At 47.3% G+C, this 18342-nt stretch overlaps 1 long non-coding RNA gene across 1 annotated transcript; it reads right to left on the bottom strand.

Moving 5' to 3' along the window:
- Positions 1–8720: 8720 nt before the first annotated feature.
- On the bottom strand, positions 8721–17851 carry Lnc001 (long non-coding RNA 001). The gene is made up of 2 exons (NR_126568.2): positions 17527–17851; positions 8721–15852 (listed from the first exon to the last, which is right to left on the bottom strand). It is a non-coding gene; the product is annotated as a long non-coding RNA 001 (long non-coding RNA).
- Between the last annotated feature and the right edge of the window lie 491 nt (positions 17852–18342).

The raw sequence follows: 18342 nt of genomic DNA, 5'->3' as shown, positions 1-18342 counted from the left end.
GCCATGCTCCCAGTTTAGCACCATCTCAAGTTCTTTTTTTTTTTTTTTCTTTTTTTTCCGGAGCTGGGGACCGAACCCAGGGCCTTGTGCTTGCTAGGCAAGCGCTCTACCACTGAGCTAAATCCCCAACCCACCACCTCGAGTTCTTATTTGTATGCCTGGAGATTAGTGCATCTCTCGGCTCGCATCAGAGAAGCTTCTTCTTTACAGTAGCCGGCGGTTGATACAGAGATCCATCCATAACCAGTTGACGTGCAGAGAATAAGAAACCGTGGAGTGATCAGCACTCATTGAGACATCTGTATATTTCCCACACATACAAGGTTCAGGAATAGTCATTGGAAGATTGTAGCTGGCATAGTGGTGCAGCCCTTTAATCCCAGCAGCACTCAGAAGGCAGAGGCAGGTGAATCTCTGTGAGTTCAAGGCCAGCCTGGTCTACATAGTAAGTTCCAGGACGGGCAGGGCTACACAGAAAGACTGTGTAGATATCTTCCTCAAGATAAGGAAGGAAAGAAGGGAGGGAGGAAGGGAGCGAGGGAGGGAGCGGGGGAGGGAGGGAGGGAGGGAGGGAGGGAGGAAGATTGTAAGAGCCAGAGGAGGTTGTCGATAGAGAAACAGTGCTAAGGCGTGACAGTGCACACATGAACACACAGCAGTTGTGACTACATGCATGATGCCTGCACAAGATCCAGCTAGGCAAAACCCAGCATAGGGGTTGGGGATTTAGCTCAGTGGTAGAGCACTTGCCTAGCAAGCGCAAGGCCCTGGGTTCGGTCCCCAGCTCTGAAAAAAAAAAAAAGAAAAAAGAAAAAAGAAAAAAAAAAACCCAGCATAGATGGGGAGGGGCTCGTGAAGACCCTCCCAGTCTGAGAGTTTAAGAACAGGCAAGTGAAGACTGCCTGAGGATAGAGAGTCGGTTATCTCCAGGCATGGAGGCCGAGAAGCTACCCACGCTCCAGTCCTGTACTTATGCACAACCATAAGTGTGCTCAATGGATATTAAAAAAGAGAGAGAGACGGGGTTGGGGGATTTAGCTCAGTGGTAGAGCACTTGCCTAGCAAGTGCAAGGCCCTGGGTTCGGTCCCCAGCTCTGAAAAAAAGGAAAGAAGAGAGAGAGAGAGAGAGAGAGAGAGAGAGAGAGAGAGAGAGAGAGAGAGAGGGAGAGGGAGAGGGAGAGGGAGGGAGGGAGGGAGAGAGAGAGAGCGCACAGAATTGGAGGTTAAAATGATGGAGGAATAGAAGAAGAAATGGAAAAGAAAGAATATGAGGTGGGTGAGACCCAAACACATATATAGAGCTATGGAGATTAAATAATTGTTTAAAGAGCAAAACCAGAAACATTGTAAAGAGAAAATCATAAATAATGAAAAATATAGCAGAAAAAATATATTTTCAAAGTCTCTTGAAAAGTAATTTTTTGAGACAGGGTCTCACTATATAGACCAGGCTGGCCGTGAACTCACAGCTGATTACTCTGCCTCCTGAGTATTAGGATTAAAGGTATTTACCACCTCATCCAGCTCTTCCTTGGAATCTTAGACTACTAAAGGAGCACATTTACATCATTAGATCAGTGGTTCTCAGCCTTCCTAACCTTCGACCCTTTAACCAGTTCCTCCTGCTGTGGGGACCCCCAGCCATAAAATTATTTCACTGCTACTTCATAACTGACATTTTGCTACTTCTATGATCATAATGTAGATATCTGATATGCAGAATATCTGGTATGTAACCCCGTTAAAAGGTCATTCAACCCCCTAAGGGGTTGCAAACCTTAAGTTGATAGCCATTGCTTTAGATGGCATGAACAATATTTCATTTTCCCTTTCCTTATGTTTAGAGGAATTAGAATTACCTTTTTGAAAATTGTATGCTGCTCTGAGATTTTTAACGCCGTGCTCTGATGTCTAAATAGATTCTAATTGACCTCGTTACTATGCTAATGCGCTCCATGACAGTCAGGATGCCTCTCTTACACCTTCACCTTTTTGTTGTTGTTGTTGTTGTTGTTGTTTGTTTGTTTGTTTGTTTGTTTTTTGTTGGAGCTGAGGACCGAGCCCAGGGCCTTGCGCTTGCTAGGCAAGCGCTCTACCACTGAGCTAAATCCCCAACCCTACCTTTTTTTCTGAACTGTGGTTGAATCTAAAATTGTCTCTTTTTTCCCCCAAGAGATGATACTGAGATTTTTCTATTTACCTCTTATGGTAGTGCTAGGGATTGATCCGAGGTCCCGCATGCTCCCGAGGTCCAGCACTGAGCCACACCCCTGGCCCTTTGTTCCTTTAGTTATCCTAACAGCTCCTTAAGCAGCATTTTCTAATTCATCAACATTCACTAGTTGACTCCGTGACACATTGTAAAAACTGGTAATTTGGGTATATTTTCAGCATGTTATTATAAATTTCACTTTTACAATTATTGTGAGGCTAAGACATTTACAATTTTAAGCCGTGACCTCAAATCAGAAACTGTATGTCCTAGTTTTGCCATGATAAAACACTTTGACAAAGACAGCTTGTAAAAGTAAACATTTAATGGGGGTTTACGTTCCCAGGGAGTGAGAGGCCATGGCCATCATGGCGGAGCGCATGGCAGCAGGCAGGCAGGTATGGCGCTGAAGTGGTAGCTATGAGCTCACATCTTGATCTGCAAGTAGAAGGCACAGCGGAAACTTATTTTAATACAAGTGTAATCAGTAAATTAGTTCGCTGACTCAGAGGAACTGAGATTTATTTCAGGCTGCCCTGCAATATCTGGGCAGCTAAATGACCACCCAGGATCCCGTAATACTTACATATTATTATTAATCTGGCTCTTTATGCCTTAGATGTGTCTTCCCATGGTGTTTTCTTGGATCCTTGAGGCAGATCTGAATCTCCTCCCCCTCTTCCCCTCCCCTGTCTGGTAGAAATCCCCCCTGGTCTCTCTTCTGCTCAGCCACTGCGTGATCAGCACTTGTTGTCACGGTGGAGAATAAATGGTAAGAATTGTTTACACAGACTTGAGACAGGAGATGCTTGACCTAAGCATTGCAATGTGTGTGGGTTGGCCTGGTGTTGCTTGTTGTGTGTTGTGGGTTGGCCTGGTGTTGTTTGTTGTGTGTGTGGGTTGGCCTGGTGTTGTTTGTTGTGTGTGTGGGTTGGCCTGGTCTTGTTTGTTGTGTGTGTGGGTTGGCCTGGTGTTGTTTGTTGTGTGTTGTGGGTTGGCCTGGTGTTGTTTGTTGTGTGTGGGGGTTGGCCTGGTGTTGTTTGTTGTGTGTTGTGGGTTGGCCTGGTGTTGTTTGTTGTGTGTGGGGTTTGGCCTGGTGTTGTTTGTTGTGTGTTGTGGGTTGGCCTGGTGTTGTTTGTTGTGTGTGGGGGTTGGCCTGGTGTTGTTTGTTGTGTGTGTGGGTTGGCCTGGTGTTGTTTGTTGGGTGTGTGGGTTGGCCTGGTCTTGTTTGTTGTGTGTGTGGGTTGGCCTGGTGTTGTTTGTTGTGTGTGGGGGTTGGCCTGGTGTTGTTTGTTGTGTGTGTGGGTTGGCCTGGTGTTCTTTTTTGTGTGTGTGGGTTGGCCTGGTGTTGTTTGTTGTGTGTGTGGGTTGGCCTGGTGTTGTTTGTTGTGTGTTGTGGGTTGGCCTGGTGTTGTTTGTTGTGTGTGGGGGTTGGCCTGGTGTTGTTTGTTGTGTGTTGTGGGTTGGCCTGGTGTTGTTTGTTGTATGTGTGGGTTGGCCTGGTGTTGTTTGTTGTGTGTTGTGGGTTGGCCTGGTGTTGTTTGTTGTGTGTTGTGGGTTGGCCTGGTGTTGTTTGTTGTGTGTGGGGGTTGGCCTGGTGTTGTTTGTTGTGTGTGGGGGTTGGCCTGGTGTTGTTTGTATTCTGGTGTTAATTCTACTTGCTCATGAGGGGTCGCTCCAGGCCGTCAGTTACTCAGGAGATCCCTACTGAACCTTCTTCCCCTTTTAACTGGTCAATAAAGGCTGGAGCCTGTGATTGGGCAGTGGAAGAGAAAGGAGGGACCAGAGGTTTGAGAGTGGGGCCAGGTGGAGAGGCAGAGAAGGATGAGAGGGGAAGGACAGAAGATGGAAGGAGAGGAGGAGGAAGCCATGATGGACCAGAACCATGTGGCCAGGAAAAACCACAGGTAGCAAGGACACGTACAGCTGGGAGGTGTTAGCACAGTGTTACGTCTATCCAATCTAGACATATAGCTTATAATTATAATTACTGGATTGTGTGTTTTTATATGGGCTTATTGGGGTTGGAAATTCCTGCAACAACAGTGCAGTCTCTGGATTGAAGGAAGGTACGAGGGCAGAGAAATCAGCATTTGGACAACACGAGGGTCACCTTCCCACAGTGCATAGAAACATTATGCCTACAGCAGAAAGACAGACGCACTGGGCATAGTGGGAGTCTTTTGAAACCTCAAGTCCCTCCCCCAGCGACGCACCTCCTCTAATAAGGCCACACCTCCTAAACCTTCCCAAACACTTCCACTCGCTGGGAACCAAACATTCAAATATATGAGCCTATGGGAGCCATTCTCATTCAAAGCACCACACTATGTCTATTAAATACTTAGTTAGTGCTTCTAATTACAGAGCTTGGAAGGTGCTGTTTTAAAAATACAACCACAGAAATAGAACTACATAGTCCATACGGAGGAAATTGATGGTATTCCAAGAAAATACCTAGGGGGTTGGGGATTTGGCTCAGTGGTAGAGCACTTGCCTAGCAAGCGCAAGGCCCTGGGTTCGGTCCCCAGCTCCGAAAAAAAAAAGAAAGAAAGAAAATACCTAGGATCCTATAGATAAAGGTCAACTCAATCACAGGCGCTACTCCCTTAGAGTAACTTTTGAGGCTCATAAAGCCAACCAAAGACCATTCCTAGACCACTGGGGGGGCAAAGAGGGGCTTGTGCAAGAGAAAAGCCTGAAGCATGTACGTAGACATGGATGGAAAGGGCATGTGTCTCTCTGCAGGATGCAGCCTCTGGTTTATCTGCACATGGGCCCCCAGTCAGTACGTATGCTAGTCAGTAAATACCACTGTAATTTCTCATGTCAGCAGAATTCCAGAAGCTGGTCGGCCAGTTTCTAACGTTAGGGATTAATTTCCTACAGGTTTTACTGCCCAGTGAAGCCAAGCTCTGCGTCGCGATGAGAGTCGTGAGTACTCTGTGCTTCAAGAACCTCCTGGACCTGAAAATGCTGTGGTTGCTTTCGAAAATGTGGCAAATGCATGGATCTTCCAGCCATCAGTGTCTGTGAGCTGAAAAGTGCCGGACAGTAATGAGAACTGCACCTTCAAAGCTGGCTAACATGAGGAGAGGCAGCCAGGAGAACTTCACCAATTGCAAACCTGTCCTGGGACAGTCTGCCAACCATTGGGTTAATTGTCAGTATTGGGGAGTCTACCTCTATTAGGCATCTACCTAGAATGGCAACTTTTAAAAGATTTATTTATGTATACAGCATTCTGCCTGCATGTGTGCCTGCAGGCCAGAAGAGGGCACCAGATCTCATTATAGATGGTTGTAAGCCACCGTGTGGTTGCTGGGAATTGGTCAGTGCTCTTAACCGCTTAGCTCTCTCCAGCCCGAATGGCATCCTTTAAAAGAAATGGTTAATATATTAAATAGTCTAGAACTCTATGCCCATTAGGGACTTTAAAAAATGCTTCCTGCCCCATGTGTGTGTGTGTGTGTGTGTGTGTGTCTGTGTGTGTGTCTGTGTGTGTGTCTCTGTGTGTGTGTCTCTGTGTGTGTGTCTGTGTGTGTGTGTCTGTGTGTGTGTGTCTGTGTGTGTGTGTCTGTGTGTGTGTGTCTGTGTGTGTGTGTCTGTGTGTTTCTGTGTGTGTCTGTGCGAGTGTAAGTATTCACAGAGACCAGAAGAAGGCTTCAGATCTGTTAGACCTGGTATTATAGGCAATTGTGACCATCCTGTTGAAGATGCTGGGAACCTAGCTTAGGTCCTCTGGAAGAGACACGAGTGGCAAGTATCCTTAAGCCCTGAGCCATTTCTCCAGCACCCATTAAAGAGGCTAAAGTTGAAAAAATGGCAGAAATCCTTGTCCTGTCTTGATGCAAGATTTCCATTCGGCAAAGTACTGTTTCTGAGTCACACCCTGCCCCCGGGCAGACTCTTAGGTCTGTAGCTGACCCAGTATTCACACCGCAAACACACTCGGAGTTGTCTCTCAAGTTCAAATTCCCATGGAAATCAAACAAAAAGAGAAAAGGGGAAAGAAATCCTGTGTCTTTTAAAAGTTACCTTTATTCTCACATTTACCAAGAACAAAAATGACATTGGGCCCACCCCCACCCACATCTTTTTACATATCAAAAGGGGAAACAAGCTGTTTCTGGAGGAGCCTAGGTTTTGTGACAGTGGTTCTAAAAATTTGGGTCACTGATCTCTTTTGAATTTTAATGAGAGTAAAAGCTCATGCTAGGAAAACGAATACATAAATATAAATTTTCAAATAGGAATTCTTGAGGGGCTCGATAATCTTGTTTCCTGTCCTTGAAGCTTGCGTAGTAAATAAAGTGTCCTACTAAAATTGATATTCTAACACAGAAACAGAAATAGCAATGCCTGGGGGTAGGGCACCTGGAAAGTAGTTAGGGGCTAGCTAGGTCAGAAAGGTGGGCCCTCCTAGTGGAATTGAGACGTGTTAGGAAAAGGAATAGAGGGAGGGGGAGGGGATGAGGAAAAGAGGGGAGGAAGAGTCTTAAGAGAAGCTGGAACATGCAGGACTCCTTTCACAAGGAGCCGGCCCACCTGAACCCTGAGTCACAACTCATGGTTTCTTCAGGCCTTTCCCAGTCACCATGTGCCTTGTTACAGTGTAGCCAAAAGTATACCGGGTTCATTGTAGCCATAGGTATACCCGGTTCAATGTAGCCAAAAGTATACCCGGTTCAATGTAGCCATAGGTATACCCGGTTTCAATCAGTTGTGTGAATACTTTCACTGGGTTGTCTGGAAATCCTGAAGGTTGTTTGGGGGCTCTCAGACTTGGAAACTGTAGTCAGAAATTAGGATGGCCTTTCATGTTGTATATTCACTGTGAGGGAGTCTTCCTAACCCTGAACTCTTCAACACCCTTAAGCCCATGACTACATGATGCTATTAGTGAAAGCGGGAACGTGTGTAGGCTTCCTGGAATAATTAGGACAGTAGCTATCTTTGTAACTGGTAAATAAAGGGAAATAGAAGTATTTCTTTTGCCTTAACTATATAAGCCGCATGACCAGGAAAGCAAATGCTAGGTTAGAGCAGGTGTACCGATTTACAAGTAATTCAAGTAAGAAAGTGAGGATGCAAGGGCAGAAATAGGACGTGGGCAATTCGCAAGCCTTCGTGAGTTTATAGACCAGGGCATAAGTACATAGAGAGGAGCGAACAGCGAGCACGTCCTTCCCAATGATGGGATACAGCAGTGCTTTTCCTAGAAGCCGAACCTGAGTCTGGGCGAGCATCAGAGTCCAGCTACTGATGCACAGGAAGTAAAAGTACTGTGTGCTCGCTGCAACCGCGCATGCTTATTCCTTCTCTTGTCTTTTCTTCTCTGCCAGGAGCATGGCTGAGAGTCACTGTGGCTCACTCTCACTTCCACACATAAAGCCCCCTGTTGAGGGGAGACAGATGCCTGTGTGACTGCCTGCAGGAGACTGGCCTGCTAACTGGGGATGCAGCAATGTCCCTGCAATGTTCATGTTCGAACCTCTTCACTGCATTCATCACTGGGACCAGAGCACCAGCAGAAACAACTGACCTGAGCAAAGATTTTTAGAGGACCTGGCCCATGGTTATTTGCTCCCCATATTTGCTCAGGTCAGTGGCGGGTGGAGGAGGTAGAGGTGGGGTGGCACTGCACATTCAAAGGAGAATAGTGAGAATTCCTGGTGTCACAGAAGTAAGATGTGGAGTCTAAAGACCCCTTAGAACGAATCAGTCCTGTCATGAGGGAACAAGTTCATTTTCACCAGAGTGTGTTTCCACAAAGTACGGGGGTGCGGGCGTATCTCTCACGCATGCATGCTTTTTTTTTTTTCTGTCCCTTCACTAAGTTAGGAAGAGGTAACAAGGCCTCCCAGAGGCAAAGAGTCATACCCTGAGATTCCCCAGCATCCAGACACATAATAGACACACCTAGCCACAGTGGAGTTTAGGAAGTAGGGTCTCACCTCAACCACTTGAATCAGCTAAAACTCCGTAATGGAAAGAAGTTGAGGGAAATACTTGTGAGGAAGCAATCAGCAACCTCTACCGCGGTCACAGTGAGCCGATGTCTTTCTGATCCGTGGTCCTACTCGGTGGAAGCCAGAGGGATGATGGGACACTTGCTTTTCTGTGATCTCTGCTTGATTCTGGAGACCCTTGACTGTTGGAGCTACAGACATTGCGAGCCCTCGTGCAGGTTTCGGGAATCAAACTTGGGTCCTCTGACAGACCAGTCAGTGCTCTTAACCTTTTAGTTAGTGCCTTAGCTTCCCAGCTCCCTTTCCTGGGCAGCCCAGACCCACCTTCCCAGGGGTGGTATTGCCACCCACAGTGGGCTGGGCCCTCTTCTATCTGATCAGCAATCAAGGAAACACCCCACAGACATCCACAGGCCAATCGGATGGTGATTCCTCAGTTGAGCTTCTTTCCTACTACACATGTGTCAGTTTGACAAAAACTGACACACTTAAATTAGTCATGTAAGCAAGCAAAAGGACCGGATACAAAACAGAGCTGAAATTCTTTTTTTTATTATTTACTGTATGTAAATACACTGTCACTGTCTTCAGACACTCCGGAAGAGGGCATTGGATCCCATGACAGACGGTTGTGAGCCACCATGTGGCGGCTGGGATTTGAACTCAGGACCTCTGGAAGAGCAGCCAGTGCTCTTAACCGCTGAACCATCTCTCTCGCCCGGAACTCTTTTTTGAGAGATATTTAGATACAATAAGAAACACCTTCAAACCATTCATCTGAAAGATGGCCTCGTTAACCTTTATCAATATACATCCATGGGTGTCCTGTGTCATCCTCTAGCCTAGTGGTTCTCAACCTTTCTAATGCTGCAACCCTTTAATATAGTTCCTCATGTTGTGGTGGCCCCAACCATAAAATTATTTTATTGCTACTTCAGAACTGTAAATTTGCTGCTACTATGGGTCGTAATGTAAATATCTGATATACAACCCACGTGGGGGTCGCCCCCCACTGGTTGAGAACCACCGCTCTAAGGTAGCCGGAAACACAACCACCACTTTGGGTGAGTTAATTGGCCCCCAAAGTTTTTCACAAGAAAGGAAGGGGCTGTGATCCTACCTCAAGTTTTTGGCTGCATTCCCAGTTAAATGTCACAACAGTAGTTGCCTTTGGGATATCTATTCTTTTTTTTTTTTTTTTTTTTTGGTTCTTTTTTTCGGAGCTGGGACCGAACCCAGGGCCTTGCGCTTCCTAGGTAAGCGCTCTACCACTGAGCTAAATCCCCAGCCCGGGATATCTATTCTTTTTGTTCACAGAAGAGCCTCTTTGTGGGAGATTCTGAGTAATTATATATTATGCTTCTCTTCCTCATAATATAAAAATTGTTAATTTTCCTTTTCTCTATGGTAACTGCCGGGGTATTTCAAGCCTATGTCTGTTCTCTCTTAAGTCTATATCCAGTTTCCCAAGGCAGGGGGAATCTGGACATATTTAAAAGGCAGAGATAAGCAATTTAGTTTAGGCTGACAGAAACGTGTATTTCAGGCACGATTCCCTGAGGCCAGGGCACATCTTTACACACCAGTTATTCAGTTATTCAGCGTGGACCATTCTTCTCAGCTTCTCAGACTTTTAGGCTCCTCCATGTTTCCCTGTCAGCTCCGTATCTCCTACATCAGGATGCTCTCGGAGTTATCCCTATAGACTCATGTGTTCCTATCTCAGCTAGGAGAGCGCTGTCTACCACTCACCGTCTACAGACAGTGTGTTCTACTGCTGGTTTCTTCAGTTTAAAACCTTGTAGGTTCCCATTTACAGGTCCAACCGCACCCTTTTCCATCAGATTACCCCTACGTCTTGGCGTGATTCCTGTCTGCAAGGTGGACTGGTTTTCCCAGAAAGATAAGGAAGCCCAACTAGTAGGTTGAGAGTACTAGGAGGCAAACGGCTTGTCAGGAAGCAAGTGGTTTGGTTACTTTGTAGGCCCTATTGTTCTTGTCTTTTCATCTACAGACACAAATCCCGTGAGCAGAGCAAGGGGCAACAGATGCTTGTGCCCTTAACTCTGGGCTGTGACCTTGGACAGGGGAAGGCGCTGGAAAGGGCTGCACAACCCGGGCTGTAGGGCAGAGCTGAACAGCTGACACCCAGCTGAGCTAAGCCGGCAATATGCTTTCTGGTTCCCACAGGCTACCATGCGGGGCTCAATTAGGTCAGCCTTCTTGCTCGGTTTACTTTCCTCTAGTTAGATGGAGAAATCCGTACTTAGTGCTCATTGGCCCTTGGTTCTAGGGAAGAAGTGTATCCATTCACTTGCCGATCTATTGCTGATCCTGCTTGACATAGTTCACAAAGTAGCATGTATAGTTTTATTATCTCATTTCTTCCAACCCATAACTCCCTGGGGGTGAGACAGCATCTGCTCCTGCAAGAGAAATAACTTCAGTTTCCCCCCTTGTTTTTCCTGGGCTTTGGACTCCAGGGAGATTAATACACCTCCATTCTTTTGGCATCCAAGATTTTTGCACAGAAACTTAGCGACAGACAATTGTAAGGCTGTTGTGGTAGATGTAAGATTCTTGTGAAAGGAATCCGTGTGTGTGTGTGTGTGTGTGTGTGTGTGTGTGTGTGTGTGTGTACCTAAGCAGAGGTATTGAAAGGCTAGGAGGATTTGGGGATGTGGCTCACTGTAGAGTGCTTGCCTAATATCTGTGATCCCCGAAAAAGAAAGTAAACAAGAACAAATTTCAAGAAGCCTTTAAAGGTAGTAAAATTATTGAGTGGGAATTTAATCTCAGAGATTAAAGATCCCACATCTATAAATCAAAATTTTCTTTTGCAAACATTTAAATTACTGATGGCCAACACATTAGCATTGTGACTTCTTAGACCAAGACTGCCTTAGACTTCAGCCATTTAGACTTAGCATTCAGCCCACAGCTTGTTAAAGCTTAGAAAATGTTGATGCAATTCTCTCGTGTCTCTGCGGTTGTCCCAAAGCACGGGAGCAGAAATGCAACGTGGGCCAATTAATTTCTAAATGTCTTAATGCATGTCAGCACTGTTGTCTGTCAGTGTGGAGAAACGGACTTCCTGTCTTCCGGGATTATGACAGAACTGCACTGGCCACTCACCCAACCCCTAAAGAGGATGGGGAACAGGACAGAATGACAAGCAGAGAGAGACAAGTGAGGTTATCAAAACACAGCACAGGGCCTGCTTTTAAAGGAGGGTTAGGATCTCATGAGGAACAAAAGGAGATGTGGAAGCAAAGGGAGTTGAAGTGAGCATGCACCTTGTTTCATGCCTGAATATGTCGGTGAACCACATGCATGCAATGCCTGATGAGGCCTGAAGAGGGCGCCATATCCCCTGGAACCAGAGCCACAGATGGTTGTAAGCTGCCATGTGGGTGCTAGGAACTGAACCCAGGTCCTCTGCAAGAACAGCCAGCGCTCTAACCACTGAACAACCTCTCTATTCCAGCACCAACACATACCCAGACCAGGACCCAGGATTTTGCCAGGGAGGTAGATGAATAACTAGGTTTTTGTCCTAAGTCATATTTCTACTTCCCAATCAAACAGGCCACCAGTCATTACATTGAATGCTTCCTTAGCTCGAGTGCTTTGCACATCCGAGGAAGCTTCACAACTCTGTAGGATGACAAAGCAAAGAACAGTGACACATGGTCAGGAGACACAGGCCTCCAGCCCGAGCACTCAGAAGTTATCTGTCCACTCTGATCTAGTTCAGAATCCTAATTCAGAAAATTGCTGATATCTATAAGGTTTGAAACCCAGGTTGATGAGAGCTTCCTTTGATCTGATATAGGTAATGATAGCGGTTTAAACGAGGCCTATTACCAACATCACATACTGCACAGGGTTAGGAAAACAGAGAAGGAACCCCAAATGTATTCCTTCATAAGCTTTCTGTATCGAACTGAGCTCTGGGCCATGTCCGCTCTGTCCAGTGGCTGTTTAGCTGGGGTTCCCACAGTGGCCTTCATGCTTGGCTAGAGTCATTGGTTAACACTGAGGGTATTCCTAGTACAGGCTGGGCACAGTGGGACACATTTGAATCTTTGCCCTGTTGAGTTCGGTTGGTGAAAACGGCAGCGAGTTACCGATGCTTCTGTGAATGGCACCAAATCCTAATTTCTGCTCATAATGGACCACGCTGTTGCACACTTTATGAATCCACGTGGTTGTTATTGAACGCGATCTACTCAATACACTTTATAACTGTTTTTATCAGAAGTAACCACCTATCATAAAGTTCACGTCTTAAAAAAAATGTATGGTCCAGGGGACTTACAACACAGTCAAGAGGCCGGTGTCCAGTGCCACTGAAAAAAGGCGCATGGTGTTCCTGTCTCCTCAAATGAAGCCCATTCACTAGCAAGCACTCCCAATTATGTGCCGCTCCACCCACTCCTGCAACCTCTGACATACCCTGCAGTTTCAATTAAGCGCTTGCTAGACAGCACACAGTACATTAGAACAACCTCTCCGTGAGCCTAAGTGTAAAACCCAAACAGTGTTGAGTCTGCAATACGACCAGCTCGGTGACCTTGGCCATGCAGGTTATTTGAATTGGTTTAGCTGCTCCGTAGGATGAAGAAGTTGAAGTGTGTGAGAGCAATTTCAAGTTGGTTTTTTTTTTTTTAAAGCAAGCCCACAGAATCACCCAACCCCCCAGCCCTCTAGCTATGATTTCAATATTCCACCCTAGGGAACCCGTCTCGAGGAGCCACGGCCCTCGCCCTAGAGAAGACGCTTCCTCTCTCGCCTTTCTTTGGAGCTGTCTATTTCTGGGTTGGCAAAGCAGAAGCTCCCGGTGCCCGCAGGAAGCCTCGCCCAGCTTGGTTCCCCACCCTCTAGCGCGCCCCTAGAAAGGGCCTGCCCTGAGGGGCGGAGCCAGCCACTCCCTCAGCCAATGAGCCAGCGTCTGGGGCCGGCGCCGGGGGCGGGGCTGCACTTGACAGTGGCGGTCGCCGGGCAGCCGAGCGGGTGCAGCGGCGGAGCGCGGCGCGGGCAACGGGGAGGGCGCAACTCGGCGGCCCTGGGTGGAGCATCTGGCGGCGGCGGTGCGATGCTGCGGGTGTCCCGGGCTCTGGCATCGCGGCCTCTTCCTAAGGTACCAGCTCTGCTCACCCCTCCATTGCCCCGGGAGACACGCGCGCCTGGGCAGTGGCTTTGTGGAGCCGGTGGGTGGGGCTGGGCGGGGCCGCGCCGTCCGGTCGCTTCCCTCCCGGGAAGAGGTGGGGGAGGAGGACCGTCTCACCAACAGCTGACGACATCCCCACGCTTCGTGTTCCTCCAGCCCCGTTGTGTTTTCAAAGAGGGTTTGTTCCCAGACAAAGTTAGGTGCGGAGAGTTTGATAGATCCCTGTCCCCGAGGCCTTGGAGAGATCCGTGACACACTGCCCTGTACACGAACACTGTGCGCTGAACTGGAGCGCAGAGGACCGATGCACTTTCCCACATGAGCAGCCCTGCTCATTTGGAATGCTGCAAGAGGAAATTGCTCTGTGGGACTCTCCCTGGGGAAGGAGGCTTTCTGCAGTCGCATCTACACCTCAACCTGGTGGCTTTTGCTTGGCCACGGTGCCCAGGATAAACCTGGTTTAACCAGTGTACTGTAGAATAGTCCAACAAGAGCTGTGCTTTAAAGCCTCCAAATTTTAAGCCCACCTTACTTTCTAACCAAAGATCGCAGATACACTGCGCACAACGGGCCAGCTACGTGTGTTGAGTTTAATATTTTGTTGCTCTGTGGCTCACATTGGCTTGTCTTTAATATTAGGGCAGGTGCTGAGAAGCGGGGGTAGGGTGCGGGGGGGGGGGAACTGATGAAGTTTTAACCCACTTCTCAGAGTGAGAAAGAACGCAGAACATAGCCAAAAGTTTCCACTATCAAAGCAAGAGGGATTGGATGAGCGCTCTGTACTGTAGACTAATTACTACAATTAGATTTAACCCAGGCTGGTTAAGAGAAATGGAGAGATGGCTCAGTGGTTAAGAGCGCTGGCTGCTTTTCCGGAGAATCTGGGTTCGATTCCCACCACACAGAACTCACAAACATCTGTAACTCCAGCTCCGGGAGATCCAACGCCCTCTTCTGACCTCCACGAGTACTGCATGTACATGGTACATACGTATGTAGACAAAACGTCCATAGGCATAAAATGAAAAAAAGTACTTTAAGAAAACCTTGGCTTAGTCAAGGACGTGGGAATCGGCCTAGAAGAAGAGAGCTTGGTAGCAGTAGTAATATTTAGCCATTGCTCAGTCTTGAAGTTAGCGGATTTTAACAAGTATGTTGAATTCTATCCGACTAATACTTTCCTGATCACACATAGATTTTCACATTTAGAGTCCTTCTGTCATTACACCTTCATACTGTAAAACACAGAGAGAGAGAGAGAGAGAGAGAAAGAGAGAGAGAGAGAGAGAGAGAGAGAGAGAGAGAGAGAGAACGAGAGCGCCTATTATGTCTTACAAAATGTCATTTAAGAAAATGTCCTTAGTAGTGTGTACTGTTGACTCTGTGCTGGGCATTCACTGGGTGGTTTTTTCCTATTGTCACTCTAATGTAGCATCGTTACCGTTGCTGAGTTGTCTGACTCCCACATAGTTCCAGCAGCCCTTGAACTCCCTGTGGTCCCCCTGTCTTCCCCTCCTGAGGGTTAGGATTACAAGCAATGTCACAGTATCAACTTGACTTGACTTTATTTTAGATAATTTCTTTAAAAAAAAAAAACCACATGGCAAGTGAGGGATCAAGGTAGGATTTGAACCTGGGTCTGCTTGATTCCCTGACACTGTTCTGTGGCGTCTCCAGGTTTTTGAGAGTTGTCCTGCTGTCACGGAGTTGGGAGTTGAATGGACGTCATCTCCTGGCCTGGCATATCAGACTTGCTCATAGAATATTTCTTCTCTCCAGACCACTGTGTGCCCTGTGTATGGAGGGGCAACCCCAAGTCTGCCCCCTGCACCATCCCTTAGGTCTGATTTTGGATGTCTAGATGTGTGAAACCCCTGCCTTTTCAAGGGTCCCATCCCCCACTCGGTGCTTAAGGAATAATCTACTCTCTCTGTCATCTGAGGCTATTTTAGTTCTGCGCACAGGAGCACACCTTGTTGATTGGCAGCAACACATCCCCTGCAGTGTTCACAGTGACTCACGTGTCCTACTATCCCAACTGTCAGAGAATTCCTGACAGAGGCCGGCCTACTTAAAAGGAAAGACTAAAATGATTTTTGTTTGTTTGTTTGTTTGTTTTGGGAAAGAAATAGTAATCCAGCAAATCTCCAAATTCCCTAGTACTGACCAAAAAGGAGTGAATTTGATGTCCAGGAACGGGAAGACTTCTTCACAGAGGGAAAAGCCTCGTCTTTGCGGTAGCCTGGTGACCTGCTGATGGATAAGCTATTCCTAACTTGATATTTGACTGAGGAACTTGACGTCTGACTGGACAGCATTAAAAGCCATATCACAATTGTGACCCAGTAACTTTTGAAGCCGTGCCTAAGAAAATTAAGTCTGTTATCACTTATGGAATTTCTCTTCCGGTTGGTTGTGTGTGTGGGCGTGCACGCATGCGTTTGCTTTCTTGGTGTGGTTTTCAACTCTCTTTGGTTCAGGATGACTTCACAGCACTAAAATTAAAAGGAAACAAATACATTTGGTGCTGTGAAATACATTTCAGGCTGCTACCTGAAAATAAACCCCTATTCTTGGCATTTGGCCGCTATGACCCCGAGTGGTTACCGTCTCAGAGTCTGTGTGAATACTTTGGAGGTTCAAAGAAAGCCCCCTGTGCAATGGTTTGCCCCCGTCCTCTCCCACAGCAGTAAGGTTTTCGTGTCCAAGACAGCTAACTCCGTTATTCTCTTGCTTCTAAACCACAGCCCCAAATGCCAGGGAAATAAAACATGGCATTTGATTGTCGTGGCATTCTTGCCCCAGAATGGAAGGTGAACCCTACACTTCTTTAACGGACTAGCAACCTGTGAGACTGTGTGGAGTTAGTGACATTTTCCAGTTTCCTAAATGTATCACAGAAGCATCATGTGCGAAGATGCCATAAACATACAACCGTCCAAAACCAAGTCTTTCTCTCTGTTCCTAAAACCTCACGAAACAGCAACCCATCTTGCTTTTTTCTTTTTCTTTTTTTTTTTTTTTTTCTTTTTTCAGAGCTGGGGACCAAACCCAGGGCCTTGCGCTTCCTAGGCAAGCGCTCTACCACTGAGCTAAATCCCCAACCCCGGGTTTTTTTTTTTTTTTTTTTTTTAATGTCATATGGGAGAGTGAAAATCTGGACAGTTTTAGGGCACGCGACTTCCAACACAGTGTGTACAGGTCACACCAGTTCACTATAGTTTAGAGTTCCCTTCCCTGGTGTCCTAGCTTGCTTTCCTGTTGCTCTGATAGAACCCTCTGACTTGGGGATAGCAATTGAGGAAGTGACTCCATCAGACTGGCCCATGTGCACATCTGTGGGGGCATTTTCTTGATTAATGATTGATGCTGATTGATGCGGGAGGGCCCAGCTCATTGTCTGGGATGCTGCCCTCAGGCTGGCCCTGAGTGGTAATAGGATGATCTGTGGAGAGCAAGCCCAGAAGAGACATCTTGTGCAGCTCTCTGCTTTAGCTCCTGCCACCAGGTTCCAGCCTTGAGCACTGTAAACAAACCCTATCTCCCCAAGTTGCTTTTGGTTATGATGTTTATCCGAGCAACAGAAACCAAACTAGGACACAGGTTATGCGCTGTGACTGGGGGAAGCCTAGGCATGCAGCTGAGGCAGGAACTGAAGCAAATACTACACAGAACATTGCTTACTGGCTTGCTGCCTCTGGCTCCTGCTCAGCCAGCTTTCTCACAAAACTCAGCACCACAAGCCCAGGATTGGTACTTCCCACAGTGGGTGGGCCCTTTTGAACCAATTAGCAATGGAGAAAATGCCCCCACAGACATGCCCACAGGCCATTGGGACAAAGGCATTGTATCTTGCTTTGCAAAGCACTATGGAAATGCCCATCAAAGAGAAACATTTTCTTTAGTAATCTACTCTTTATGTCCCACGGCCCACTCCCTCTCCCTCTCCCTCCCTACCCCTTTCTCCCTTCCCCTACCCCCTCCCCCTCCCCTTACCCCTACCTCCTACCCCTACCCCCCTACCTTTCCCCTCCTCCCTACGCCTCCCTATCCCTACCCCCTACCCCTTTTCCCCCTACCCCCTCTCCCCCTTCTCCCCTTCTCCCCCCTTCTTCCCCCTTCTTCCCTCCTCTCCTCCTCTCCCCCTCTCCCCCCTCCCCCTCTCTCACCTTGGTGCCAACATAGATACATCTTGCAGCGCCAAGTCAAACAGATCTTTCTTAAAACAACTTAAATGCTACATTGTTGCATTAGCTTTTCCGGAGGAAACGTGAGCAACCTGTTGCTCACCCCAGATAGGGCTCCTACAGCAAACGAGTCTAAGTGGAGCTTCCATGAACCAATGAGTTTAACTGGGGTCACTTGCCGAAGTGTGACAACTTACAGGTGCCTCCTTCACTGAAAAAGAATGTCCACTCCCAGCAGCTACCTGCTTATATATCCTGGGGAGGGGTGGGTCCTGCTGCTGCCACGGTGCAGACCCCACCCTCCGCAAGGGAATGTTAGTGAGCTCAGTCTTGTTCTGGTCTACGCTGGGTGTCCTCTCATTTCCAGATAGCCCTGGCACGTTATGCCCAGAGGATAAACTCCCATGACATGCAGTTCTGTAAAAGTAAGAACAAAACAGACAGCTGTGGCTTAGCTAATGACGTGTGTGTCCCCCCACTGTTGTGAAATGGTCACGAATGTTAGTAGATCATCAGTCTTAAAGCATACACTTCTCTCATGGCTGATTAAATGTGGATAGAACATCAACGGCTTATGCTGGTCTGCTCATTGGACTGTAGGCTCTGGGAAGGCAGAGACCATCTGTGTCCTGTCCTGCAGGAGATGGCCACCACCGCTTGGGACAGTGACACACAATAATCATGGGTAGAATGAGTTTGAACACCCTCCACGGAAGGCTTGGAAACACTCCAAGGTGTCTTCAAATTCTGACGTCTATAAAAACGCCAAACGCGCGTCAGCAGTAAATCCCGCCTCTG

The sequence above is a fragment of the Rattus norvegicus genome, chromosome 12 (genome assembly GCF_036323735.1).
Source record: "Rattus norvegicus strain BN/NHsdMcwi chromosome 12, GRCr8, whole genome shotgun sequence".
Lineage (NCBI taxonomy): Eukaryota > Metazoa > Chordata > Mammalia > Rodentia > Muridae > Rattus > Rattus norvegicus.
This window is presented reverse-complemented; position numbering and strand designations above follow the sequence as displayed.